Source organism: Sinocyclocheilus anshuiensis, unplaced genomic scaffold (genome assembly GCF_001515605.1).
Source record: "Sinocyclocheilus anshuiensis isolate Anshui unplaced genomic scaffold, SAMN03320099.WGS_v1.1 scaffold1346, whole genome shotgun sequence".
In the NCBI taxonomy this organism is placed as follows: Eukaryota; Metazoa; Chordata; class Actinopteri; order Cypriniformes; family Cyprinidae; genus Sinocyclocheilus; species Sinocyclocheilus anshuiensis.
In genome coordinates, this window is record NW_015555726.1 from 510,200 (window position 1) to 523,443 (window position 13,244).

The 13,244-nt window shown below is 36.6% G+C and overlaps 1 pseudogene; it reads left to right on the top strand.

Annotated features, from left to right (window-relative positions):
- Nucleotides 1–7,890: 7,890 nt before the first annotated feature.
- Nucleotides 7,891–13,244, top strand: part of LOC107672660 (E3 ubiquitin/ISG15 ligase TRIM25-like) — a 10,810-nt pseudogene continuing 5,456 nt past the window's right edge.

The following is a 13,244-nucleotide window of genomic DNA, read 5'->3' on the forward strand; positions in this document are numbered from 1 at the left end:
CCCCAGTTGATTAATACAGTACATTAAGATAGCTGTTATGTGTATTACAAGCTTTCTGAAATGTTGTTTAAATATGCAAATTATGCATTATATAATTAAATATGCACTCATTTGCATACACGTCAAGAACAGAAATCTGAACATTGGATTTCTTGTTTCATTTTGTTGACCTATTAGAGATTTTGGAGATCTTTATCAAAAAATTCACCATATTTTTATGTATTGTATTGTATTGTATTGCATGTATTGCAATTGAAATCTACAGACATAAGTTGATCAAATGTAATAAAATAAACACTTAAATGTTTATTTGGGATGTTTTCTTTCCATTAGTCTGAAGGAAGACAAGTTATGGAAACAGAATAGCCCACGTTTTCATTTACCAGTGCATCAAAATGTCACACATTCTGTTAAACTCTTTTTCACAAGTAATGATATGAAGATGAGTAAATAATGACAAGATATATACATTTTGATCAATTAATCGTTTCAAATGAATTGTGACTGAAACATGGCAGTATGAAATAACTCGGTGTGAGTTTTATTGAATCTAAAGGGATGTACGTTTGTAAGTTTGTGTGTATATATGTAGCTGGCATTATATATTTATACACAAATTCGGAGTTTTATTTTTGATGGAATCAGGTATTTTTTTCCTCATTATAACTCCACAATGAACATACAACAATGAAAGCAGTAACTTGTCTTCGGAACCCTAAGAGTGCTCAGATTTACTCTTCTTTCTTACGTATGACTATTTAAGTTTTTTTCTATCTGGCATCGTGTGTACAGTACGTGTTTAATGACAATATGTTTTATGAAATATTTGATGTAAATTCTTTCCAGTGAGCCCAATGCAAGATGCAAACAGTCTGGTTGGATGTTGAATATGGCATTGGCCACGGTCGTGTGCTGGAGCTGGACGCTTGCTGATGACGCTTTTGTACACTGATGTTGCATGGATGCTCCATTATCTGAATGCAGACAGTTTTCTATGCAATAAAAAAAAGAAAATGATTTTCCAACACATGATCACTGCTTTTATACACTGAACTTTTTGCTATGTTTTTATATGTTGTACATTGTAAAAAATAAATAAATATCCAGCTGGGTGTCAAAACACCACAGTTTACTTTTCTGTCAAGACTTTATTCCATCCATCCATCCATCTTTTTTTTTCATTCTAGCATTATCGTGTTGATATGAGATGTTGTGTGTTCAGTGTGAAGGATTGTCCAGCGCAGGGGAAGTTTAATAACTCTGGTCATTAGCGGTACTGTAAAGTAGATTACAGTGTGGCTGTGTTCTCTCGTGCACGTCGTGTCCTCGAGGCCGAGCCTGCAGACGAATATTTAAAGTCTTCACTTTGCTCCATGTGATGAATGATGTTTGCGGTTCTAACAGTGGGTAAGTGATATAGCTTTTTAATGAGCTGTTTGCTGTTTAGATGTTTTCCTCTCTAATGGGAGGAAACTAACTATTACCCAGCAGCTGGAGAGAGTTATCAGAGCAGACGGGCTATTTGAACTCAGACCTGCTGTGGCCTCCAGACACACCACTAATGAAAGCATTACCCAGCAGCTGGAGAGAGTTATCAGAGCAGACGGGCTATTTGAACAGACCTGCTGTGGCCTCCAGACACACCACTAATGAAAGCTGCTCAGAGGATATTCCTCCTGAACTAACACTCACACATGCAGCAGGGAGCATTTATCTGCACTCAGAAAAAAAAAAAAGTGCAAAAATGGTACCTTTAGGGGAACAACAGCTTGTCAGTGGGGCAGTCCTCTCAAAGGGCCATCTTTGTACCTTGTTTACCCCTAAAGGGTTCATAATATTACCATACGAGTACATATTACTACTCCAAGGTAGTAATATGCACCCTTTAGGGGTAAAAAAGGTACAACAATATCCCTTTGAGGAGACTGGCCAACAGACAAACTGTCGCACCTCTAAAATTGTAGCTTTTTTTTTTTCTGACATTGGGTAGGTAAAAAAATAAAATCAAAATCCTGTCTTTGCCATAAAATCATTGCTTTTTTTTTTTTTTTTTTTTAATTTGTAAAATATAGTCACTAAATCAACCACAAAGCAGAGTTTTGAGCTTTTTTGTAATTCTCATTATTCCCAATTATGATTAGATTATCAGTACCGTAAAAAAATGTTGCTATGTAAAATTTATGTAAAACAATAAAAGCAGAAATGTTTTAAATCATGTAAATGTAATCAGTTATAGTAAAATGTTAATTTAAATAACATTTTAATATAGTTTAATAAATTAATATTTAATTTCATTTGTATTTTTATTACATTAAAATTGCAATACTACATTATTATTATAATAAAAAAAATAAAAGAAAATATACAGCATAGATTTGGAATGTTTATTTTGGGGTGAACTATCACTTTAACAAGGTGACTTGCAGAATACTGCACAGATTGTGTTTGTGATGCATTCTTAAAGGTCCCCGTTACTCTATGTGTTGACGTCATTTGAACTGAAACAGGAAGACAGGGCGGGACATATCAAGCAGCCCCGCCCCTTTTTAAAATAGCCAATAGCGTTCGTTTATATCACAGCTTGGGCTAGAGCCGTTCAGAGCCGTTGAGCTCCGTAAAGCCGCATTTGACAGGGTATGCCAGCCACAATCTCATCCATATTGCTATAAAATACAGCATTCTGTGTAGAATTCAAACAGCTCCGATACATTTTGTGACAGAAAGTTTGATGAGAAGCTGTAGTACGATGTGACGTCAAAAAAATTGTTGAGCCGTTTTGGCAAGCTTTGAATGCTTATATCTTCTAAATGTGAATTTTGTCACTGTTTTGGAGCACACTGCCTTATAGATAACCTTAAGACTAACATATTGATACTAACACCCAAAAAACTTTATGGGGACTTTAAGTGAGCAGCAGGATAACTGTCTTTTAGTAAAAAAAAAAAAGCACACTTCATACGAGCTACAGCTGCAATCCAGTCCAAGGTCAATTCATCATTTAAGAAGCTTCACTGGCTTTTTGCCCAGGAGTCAATGACTGTGACCTTCTGCAGATGTCGAGGTGGATTGGCAGAGATCTGGAGATGATGAGGAACTCACTTAAAATGGTTCAATCGGCTTGTACATTTCAGAGTCTCTGACATGACACGAAATACCGGCCAGTTCTTGATATCTGAGGAGGGGTGATGCTGGATTTTTGGAGCCTGTTATGTAGAAATCAGCTGCGATGGTCACAGATGTGTTGATGATTGAACACAGATGAGGAGTTTTGGAGCCACAGCCGTCAGCTTGACATGCACCACCCAAACCCCACACTCACTCGAAGAAGAAACTTCTCAAGAACATCATGCGGATTCTAAGAAATGACGGTTGTACTGCCAGACTTGATTTCTACAGATGTAGTACACACCCATGATGCTGGTGTGAGTAAAGACATCTTTTAGAGGTTATGAAAGTCCCTGAAGGACGCGTCCAGCATGATTTCATCAGCGTCTCACAAACACAAACACTGGAATGAAAGACTATTGCCTCTTCTACTGAACAGAGATATACGGGCTCATTAACATGCCTGATTGTTTACTAATTCATTTGTTTTCATTTTGCTCTGTGATGTGTAGTTTGTTAAAAGAGTAAATGGATGGGATACATTTCAGAGCTCTTATTAATAGCTTTGGAATTCAGTTTAGACTTATTACTGGGCCGATCAGAAGCGCTTCATGATCATTTATCATCACACACATAAACACAAAGAGACTGTGTTTGCGCCTCAAATCTTCAAAAGCACAATTCAAGAGAAGCATGGTGAATTTAGGTAATCAGAGACACTTTTTATCATTGTGCTGAATGGTAAAAAGTTGCCACGTTTACCTGAATTTACCCTTTGGTTCATAACCAATAAATTAGCATATTAAACACAGTAAATTAGTCAGGTGAGGTGCATAGAACATTACTTAAATAAGATTCTGTAAAATCCTGTTTTGTAAAATCACTGTGAAAAGTCTTTGTTACATTTACAGAAAAAAAAAAAAAGCTTTTGTCTTACAGAAATGTACTGTAAAAAATTAGGAAACAAAACTTTTTTTTATTTATTTTTATATATATTTTATTTTTAAATAAAATATAATCAAAGCAATCACCCTTTGAAAGGTAAATAATACTTTTTCTGTATAAAATCTATTATTTAATATTATAAACAGCATAATATTATTTTACTGTCAAATAAAATATACTATTAATAATATTATATTAGGAAAAATTAACAAAAATATTTGCTGGGAAATCTTGTTAAATCTAAAAAAAAAAAAAAATCAGTTTATATAGTACAGTAACTTTTTACAGGTTTTTACTGTGACATTTGATATTGTTTTTCTTCTGTAGAATAGAAATTGTACTCTACTCATAAAATACATAATCTAGAGCGACATGAAGCCAAAATATGATTAATAGGTTACATATATTTCATTAAAGTCGTTAAAAAATGTCTGACTTCACCATGGTGTTTAAAACACCTCTCAGGCCTGACTTCTAACGAGATGTTTTTGTTCTTTCTCAAATCAAGCCTTTCAAAAACATGCGTTCTACTGTAGATTCCGAGTGGAATTTCTAACATAATTCAGAACCGCTCCTAATTGGAATCAGATCCTGGATAAACTGGAGTCCCTTTTCAAGTATTTATGTTGCTGTTTTCTCTCAAGCTCTGACAAGCGTCATATGAGTCAGTAATGCTGTCTTCACTCAGGTCCGGTGGGTGATGATTGACGTGAGAGAACTTCCTTCCACATTCCCAGCTCAACACCGCCCTCAGCTGTCAGCACTCTCATACTGTACAGTGACTCAACTACTGCCTTTTTATGAAACGACTGATTGATTGCTTATTCTGGCCAGACACCAGTAAAAGACTAAAAAGAATACTAAAGTGTGAAAACAGGATGAAGGAGAAACAGATGAAGAACTAGGACAAACTGACTGCGTGCATAGGCTACATTTGAAACAATAACATGGATTTGTTTGAGAGAGACTTTATTGCAATTTATTAATAGCATTTGAACATTGTTACTATATGTTCACAGGGTATGCATTAGACGCAATTTCAACTTAAAAATCACAACAGTGAACATAAACAGTTTATTTTCATTAAAAAAAAAAATCATCAACATATAAAATCGACAGCTGGTTAACGAAATCCTTCGGTTGGTAATCCTTAACTATTTGAAAATGAACTGTTTACAGTTTTAAGATATTATTCTGATGCTACTCTTGGTCTTTGTCACATTTCTGCGCACAGGCTCAGCATCAGTCATCTAGCACAGCTTTGTCGTTGGTAGAATTGGATAAGCGTAAAATATTTTAATGCAAGCATTTCAGTCAAATATAGTGTATGCAATATGTTACGGAGCAGCACCCAAGGGCGGAACGCAAAGTTTCTCGGGAGAACGCAAAAGCAATAAAATATAATTCCCCTTCCATTTCATTTTTTACTCTAATCATGTCCCTTTAGGGGCTCCGTAAACCTTTGACGCGCGATATATCCTAACCGCGGGAAAATCCTGGCTACTTTTCTACATGGCTGGACCTGGTTAACATTTGAAAACGATCGCATAGGTTTTTCTCAGACTTCAGGAAGGACTTTTTGGTGACTTTGACCAACCAAGAAATCACCCGCATTACCTTTTTACCTTAGCAACCGCATAGCAACACCCTGGCAACCTTTTGTAACAGTCTAAAGTTAGTGGCACCAAATTTTGCACAAGCCAACAGCACTCGGATTTTACTTCAAAAAATTATTATGTGCTTTGTCCTTTATTTTACTTGATTCTTTCATTTACTTCCTACACATATAGCGCAATGTGCAAAAGAAGAGGAATGCGAACGCGGGCCTGATTTTCTCCCCAAACCTGCTCAGTGAGAGTCTCACCCTCCTCATCCTCCTCATCCAGTCATACCGGAGAGACACTCTCTCTCTCACTCACTCACAGCTGGAGCATTTACACCGACTCTGTCCCAGGTGTGTGTGGAGAACATTAGGCTCAACTTTATTTTATTACTGCATTTACACCCTCAGAATGAGTGCTCGTCTATGGACGGAGGAGCAGTTTAACTGCCCCATCTGTCTGGATCTGCCCACTGACCCCGTGACCATCCCGTGCGGTCACAGTTACTGCATGGCCTGTGTATCATTGTGCTGAATGGTAAAAAGTTGCCACGTTTACCTGAATTTACCCTTTGGTTCATAACCAATAAATTAGCATATTAAACACAGTAAATTAGTCAGGTGAGGTGCATAGAACATTACTTAAATAAGATTCTGTAAAATCCTGTTTTGTAAAATCACTGTGAAAAGTCTTTGTTACATTTACAGAAAAAAAAAAAAAGCTTTTGTCTTACAGAAATGTACTGTAAAAAATTAGGAAACAAAACTTTTTTTTATTTATTTTTATATATATTTTATTTTTAAATAAAATATAATCAAAGCAATCACCCTTTGAAAGGTAAATAATACTTTTTCTGTATAAAATCTATTATTTAGTATTATAAACAGCATAATATTATTTTACTGTCAAATAAAATATACTATTAATAATATTATATTAGGAAAAATTAACAAAAATATTTGCTGGGAAATCTTGTTAAATCTAAAAAAAAAAAAAAATCAGTTTATATAGTACAGTAACTTTTTACAGGTTTTTACTGTGACATTTGATATTGTTTTTCTTCTGTAGAATAGAAATTGTACTCTACTCATAAAATACATAATCTAGAGCGACATGAAGCCAAAATATGATTAATAGGTTACATATATTTCATTAAAGTCGTTAAAAAATGTCTGACTTCACCATGGTGTTTAAAACACCTCTCAGGCCTGACTTCTAACGAGATGTTTTTGTTCTTTCTCAAATCAAGCCTTTCAAAAACATGCGTTCTACTGTAGATTCCGAGTGGAATTTCTAACATAATTCAGAACCGCTCCTAATTGGAATCAGATCCTGGATAAACTGGAGTCCCTTTTCAAGTATTTATGTTGCTGTTTTCTCTCAAGCTCTGACAAGCGTCATATGAGTCAGTAATGCTGTCTTCACTCAGGTCCGGTGGGTGATGATTGACGTGAGAGAACTTCCTTCCACATTCCCAGCTCAACACCGCCCTCAGCTGTCAGCACTCTCATACTGTACAGTGACTCAACTACTGCCTTTTTATGAAACGACTGATTGATTGCTTATTCTGGCCAGACACCAGTAAAAGACTAAAAAGAATACTAAAGTGTGAAAACAGGATGAAGGAGAAACAGATGAAGAACTAGGACAAACTGACTGCGTGCATAGGCTACATTTGAAACAATAACATGGATTTGTTTGAGAGAGACTTTATTGCAATTTATTAATAGCATTTGAACATTGTTACTATATGTTCACAGGGTATGCATTAGACGCAATTTCAACTTAAAAATCACAACAGTGAACATAAACAGTTTATTTTCATAAAAAAAAAAAATAATCAACATAAAATCGACAGCTGGTTAACGAAATCCTTCGGTTGGTAATCCTTAACTATTTGAAAATGAACTGTTTACAGTTTTAAGATATTATTCTGATGCTACTCTCGGTCTTTGTCACATTTCTGCGCACAGGCTCAGCATCAGTCATCTAGCACAGCTTTGTCGTTGGTAGAATTGGATAAGCGTAAAATATTTTAATGCAAGCATTTCAGTCAAATATAGTGTATGCAATATGTTACGGAGCAGCACCCAAGGGCGGAACGCAAAGTTTCTCGGGAGAACGCAAAAGCAATAAAATATAATTCCCCTTCCATTTCATTTTTTACTCTAATCATGTCCCTTTAGGGGCTCCGTAAACCTTTGACGCGCGATATATCCTAACCGCGGGAAAATCCTGGCTACTTTTCTACATGGCTGGACCTGGTTAACATTTGAAAACGATCGCATAGGTTTTTCTCAGACTTCAGGAAGGACTTTTTGGTGACTTTGACCAACCAAGAAATCACCCGCATTACCTTTTTACCTTAGCAACCGCATAGCAACACCCTGGCAACCTTTTGTAACAGTCTAAAGTTAGTGGCACCAAATTTTGCACAAGCCAACAGCACTCGGATTTTACTTCAAAAAATTATTATGTGCTTTGTCCTTTATTTTACTTGATTCTTTCATTTACTTCCTACACATATAGCGCAATGTGCAAAAGAAGAGGAATGCGAACGCGGGCCTGATTTTCTCCCCAAACCTGCTCAGTGAGAGTCTCACCCTCCTCATCCTCCTCATCCAGTCATACCGGAGAGACACTCTCTCTCTCACTCACTCACAGCTGGAGCATTTACACCGACTCTGTCCCAGGTGTGTGTGGAGAACATTAGGCTCAACTTTATTTTATTACTGCATTTACACCCTCAGAATGAGTGCTCGTCTATGGACGGAGGAGCAGTTTAACTGCCCCATCTGTCTGGATCTGCCCACTGACCCCGTGACCATCCCGTGCGGTCACAGTTACTGCATGGCCTGTATCGCAGATTACTGGGACAATGAAGGCAGGAAAAACGGCACCTACAGCTGCCCGGAATGCCGGCAGACCTTCAACCCTCGTCCCACTCTCTGCCGGAACACCATGCTGGCCGAAGCCGTGGAGCAGCTCCGCCGAGGGGCCCTCAGATCCACTGGGCGAGAGTCCATCAAGAGCGCCCGGAGCGCCGCATCTTCCGCGTCGGAGCAAAGGGGCATCGAAAAAGCTGCCGGGTTCGGCAGTGCCCTGTGACCGCTGCCCGGAGCCCAAAGCGGCCGTGAAGACGTGTTTGGTGTGCATGGCATCGTTCTGCGAGACTCACCTGAAGCCTCATAACACGCAGGACATGCCGAAGAACCACGAGCTGATCGCACCCACCGGTGACCTGAGTCAGAAGATCTGCCCCGAGCACAAGTACCTGCAGGAGTTCTTCTGCCGCTCGTGTCAGATGTACGTGTGCTGGCTGTGCACCAGTAACCAGCACAAGGGCCACGAGAGCACGTCCACACAGGCAGAGAGAAACGAGAAGCAGGTCAGAACCACATCAAACATCCTCACAAATATAATAACATCTAAACAATAAAATAAGAACTTCGTAATATAAAAGGCTAGTCTTTTAAATGTCAGAAAATGTCGAGTGTGACAATCATTAAAGCTACACTAACTTTTTTCTTCTTCAAAATTAACAACATTTAAATAACGAGCGAGTACAATATATAAAACCATTTTCCAAAGTGTTCTTGCGTTAACCCAAGTCACTATCATAAGCTTAAGTATTTGTAGTTGAGGAAACTGCATACTTCCTGCGTTTTACTCATATTCGTAGATAAAGGAAAGAAGGTTCTACTATTGTAAGCACTGGTATAAAGCCACAACAACAGAACCTAAAACTGAAAAGAGTTTGCAAGCAAAAAGGGAAAACTACTGTACAGTAATAAAACACGAATCAACATAGTTTGCTTTACAACACATTTCCTGTGCATTGACTAGGTTCACAAAACAATGTTTATGCTGGTGGTAACGATGCCAAAACATACATAGTGTAGCTTTAAACATGGTACATTTTGGTACTTGGGGATTTGAACAAACCCACAACCCTAAGATGGTATTACCATGATTTTTTTTGGGCACCATTATAAGTAGGGATGCACAATATATTGGTTATCGGCTGATATTAGATATGTTTTAACTGTATCTGTAGCATACATTATATTGGAGATATATCAGCTGATATGGGATCATTTTAAAATGCAGCCAAAATGCAATTTTTAATAACTTATGCATTTAGCAGACACTTTTACCCAAAGCGACTTACAGTGCATTCAGGCTATACATTTTTTACCAGTATGTGTGTTCCCTGGGAATCAAACCCACGACCTCTTGCACTGCTAACGCAATGCTCTACCACTGAGCCACAGGAATATTTCAGCAATTTTAATATTTTAATTTTTTAGAAATTTTTAGCAACTCTCAAAATGAATATCCTTTTTCATACTGCACGTTATAATGCTGTGATGCCTAAATTAAATTTGTAGTGTTTTATTTTAAATTAATTTAGACAAAATAGTGCAGAATTTTAATAATGGCCATTTATCATAACAAAAATAATTATTTGCCTACATATTGACCACAATGTTAATGTCAGTGCATCCTTATTATAATTAAATAAATAAAACCATAATTCTGTAGTACTCTTTATTGTGATTATGGTAAATGAATTTGATGACCTTCAACTACCCTAGTTTTTCAGTCCATATTTTTGACATCTGTCATGATGTCAGTGAGGCTGGGAAATCATCATATATGCAAGGCAGTGACATCATTCAGAAAAATGCTTTCACTGCCACTGTTTGAACTGCCTGACTCACCTTTAGCTTTTGCATGACGTGTTGTATTAATGTGTCAGTGTGGTTTAGTATTAATGAACTAATCTTGTTCCACTCACACTCATTCCAGTCTATTCTGAACACTTGCTTTGTGTGCTACTCTTTGTTATTGAATTAGAAAGAGCTGGGCGCAGTTCTGTCTGAGAACCATCAGAGACTGCAGGACAGAGAGAGAGAACTGAAAGACATGAAAAAAGTCTTAGACACACTCACGGTAAATATTTATTGCACCCAAAAAACAAATAAATTATATAGAAGCATATTCTGTTGGTTTTATGAGTTACATCATACACAATCATGGTCTTTAAAAGCAAAGTTCACGCAAAATGAAAATTCTGTCATTTACTCACACTCATGTTGTTCCAAAAGCATAAGACTTTGCTTCATCTTCAAAACACAAATTAAGATATTTCTAAAGAAGCCTGAGAAGTTTCTGTTCTGTTTTGTCCAGGTAACTAAAACTGAAAAGATCCAGAAAGGTCATAAAGGTGTTGTAAAATCAATGCATTGTTAATCGAGTGGTTTAATCCAAGTCTTCTGAAGAGATACAATGGCTTTACATGATGAACATATTTAATTTAATCTTTTATTTGCATCTGAATAATGATTGACACACATAGCGCACTTCACATATGGTGAACATGGAAGCTTAAATATGATCCTGGACCACAAAACCAGTCATAAGGGTCAATTTTTCAAAATTGAGATGTATACATCATCTGAAAGCTGAATAAATAAGCGTTCCATTGATGTATGGTTTGTTAGGATAGGACACTATTTGATACAACTATTTGAAAATCTGGAATCTGAAGGTGCAAAAAAATCTAAATACTGAGAAAATTGCCTTTAAAGTTGTCCAAATTAAGTTCTTAGCAATGCATATTACTAATCAAAAATTAAGTTTTGATATATTTACAGTAGGAAATTTACAAAATATTTTACTTTTGCAAAACTTTACTTAATGTCCTAATGATTTTTGGCATAAAAGAAAAATCAATAATTTTGACCCATACAATGTATTTTTGGCTATTGCTATAAATATACTCCAGCGACTTAAGACTGGTTTTGTGCTCCAGGGTCACAAATGTGCATATGTGATGCATGAGAACCAATGATGAACACACAAGCTTTGTTGTTCATATGCAAATAGAAGCCTGAAATAAATCTGTTTATCACATAAAGCATCGTATCTCTTTACAAGACTTGGATTAAACCACTCAATTCATATGGATTCCTTTTACAATGCTTATTTGACTTTTTTGGATCTGCTGCTGAGTTTTGGTTTTCTGGACTTTCAATGGAGGAACAGAAACCTCTCAGGTTTAATTAAAATATCTTAAATTGTGTTTCAAAGATTAACCAAAGTCTTACGGGTTTGGAACAACATGAGGGTGAATAAATAATGACTTTTTTTTGGAGGGTGAGCTATCCTTTAAAGTCTGAATATTTGTGTGTGTGTAGAGGTCCTCAGAAACGGTGCGGGACGAGGCGGATGTGGTCCTGTCGGAGCTCCAGGAGTCAGTGCAGCGGATGCTAGAGCTGCTCCAGGATGTGATGGTCTCCACTGCGCAGGAGAAACTCAACGAGACCCAGGATGTGGTGACCAAACTGGAGGCCGAAGTCAAACAGCTGAAGAAAAAAGATGGAGAACTGAAAGACCTCATCAACTGCCAGGACAGTATCTACTTCCTGAAGGTCAGATGATGGTTTCATCAGATTTGGGGTGGGGTTTACAAAACTGCTTCCACTATTCAAAAGAGAAGAATGTCTCAGAGAGCACATGAATAATCTCTTCATACCTCATCTCCACAGACGTATCAGTCTCTGTGCTGTCCTCTGGAGGGGGGAGATCTGGGAGCTGTGACCGCGAACCCCGAAGCCACGTTTGATCCCGTCAGGAGCGTCATCGTCCAGCTCAGGGAGAAAGTGGAGGAGCTGTGTGACCAGGAACTGGACAAGATCAACAAGACAGGTATACACACACACACACACACACACACACACACACACACACACACACAGTCATTATCTGTGTCTCTCCTCAGTGTACAACACCACAGCATTCACAGTGGCAGACCGCAACGGCCAGAAAACAGGAGGCATAATGAAAAGTAAGTCAATTTCACTATAATGCATTTGGTCAAATTTCAACAAAAAATAATTAGTCTTATCTGTTAATTTTGTTACATTTAAAGTGAAATGAATGTTTTATACACAATATTGCCAAAGCAGCAATATAAATAACAAAAACAGAGATGCACAAATTGATACCAGTCACATTGTTAAAAATAATAACTATGAATATATAAATCAAAATAAAATAATTATAATAGAAAAATTATTATAAAATCTTTCAATACAATTCTAAAATAAAATGAAATTATAAAACATATCAATTATAAAAAAAATATAAAATAAAATTGTTATAAAATGTTTTTTTTATTGTTCTGTTTATGTTTAAAAACACAAAATTAATGTTATTTTAAATAATATGATCAAAACAGTGGTTGGTTGAGTCCTATTTTTTTCTGTAGGTTTTATCATGGTTTCATCTATCATTTGTCTGTAATCCTGGTCTTCTCAGTTCTCTACTCTGTTTTTGCATTACAGTGTTTTCTGGAAAAGGAGCCCGAGCCACTCGTGCACAAGGTATGAAAACAACAAATAAATCTAGTGAATTGTTTTTGTTTTTATTTCCACTTTTTGTCTTAGAGTTTTAATGTATGTGAATAATTTTAGGACCCCCACCATTGCCTTCAGTAAGCACACGAGGATCTGGTAAGTTTAATTTAATTTAATTTAATTTAATTTAATTTAATTTAATTTAATTTAATTTAATTTAATTTAATTT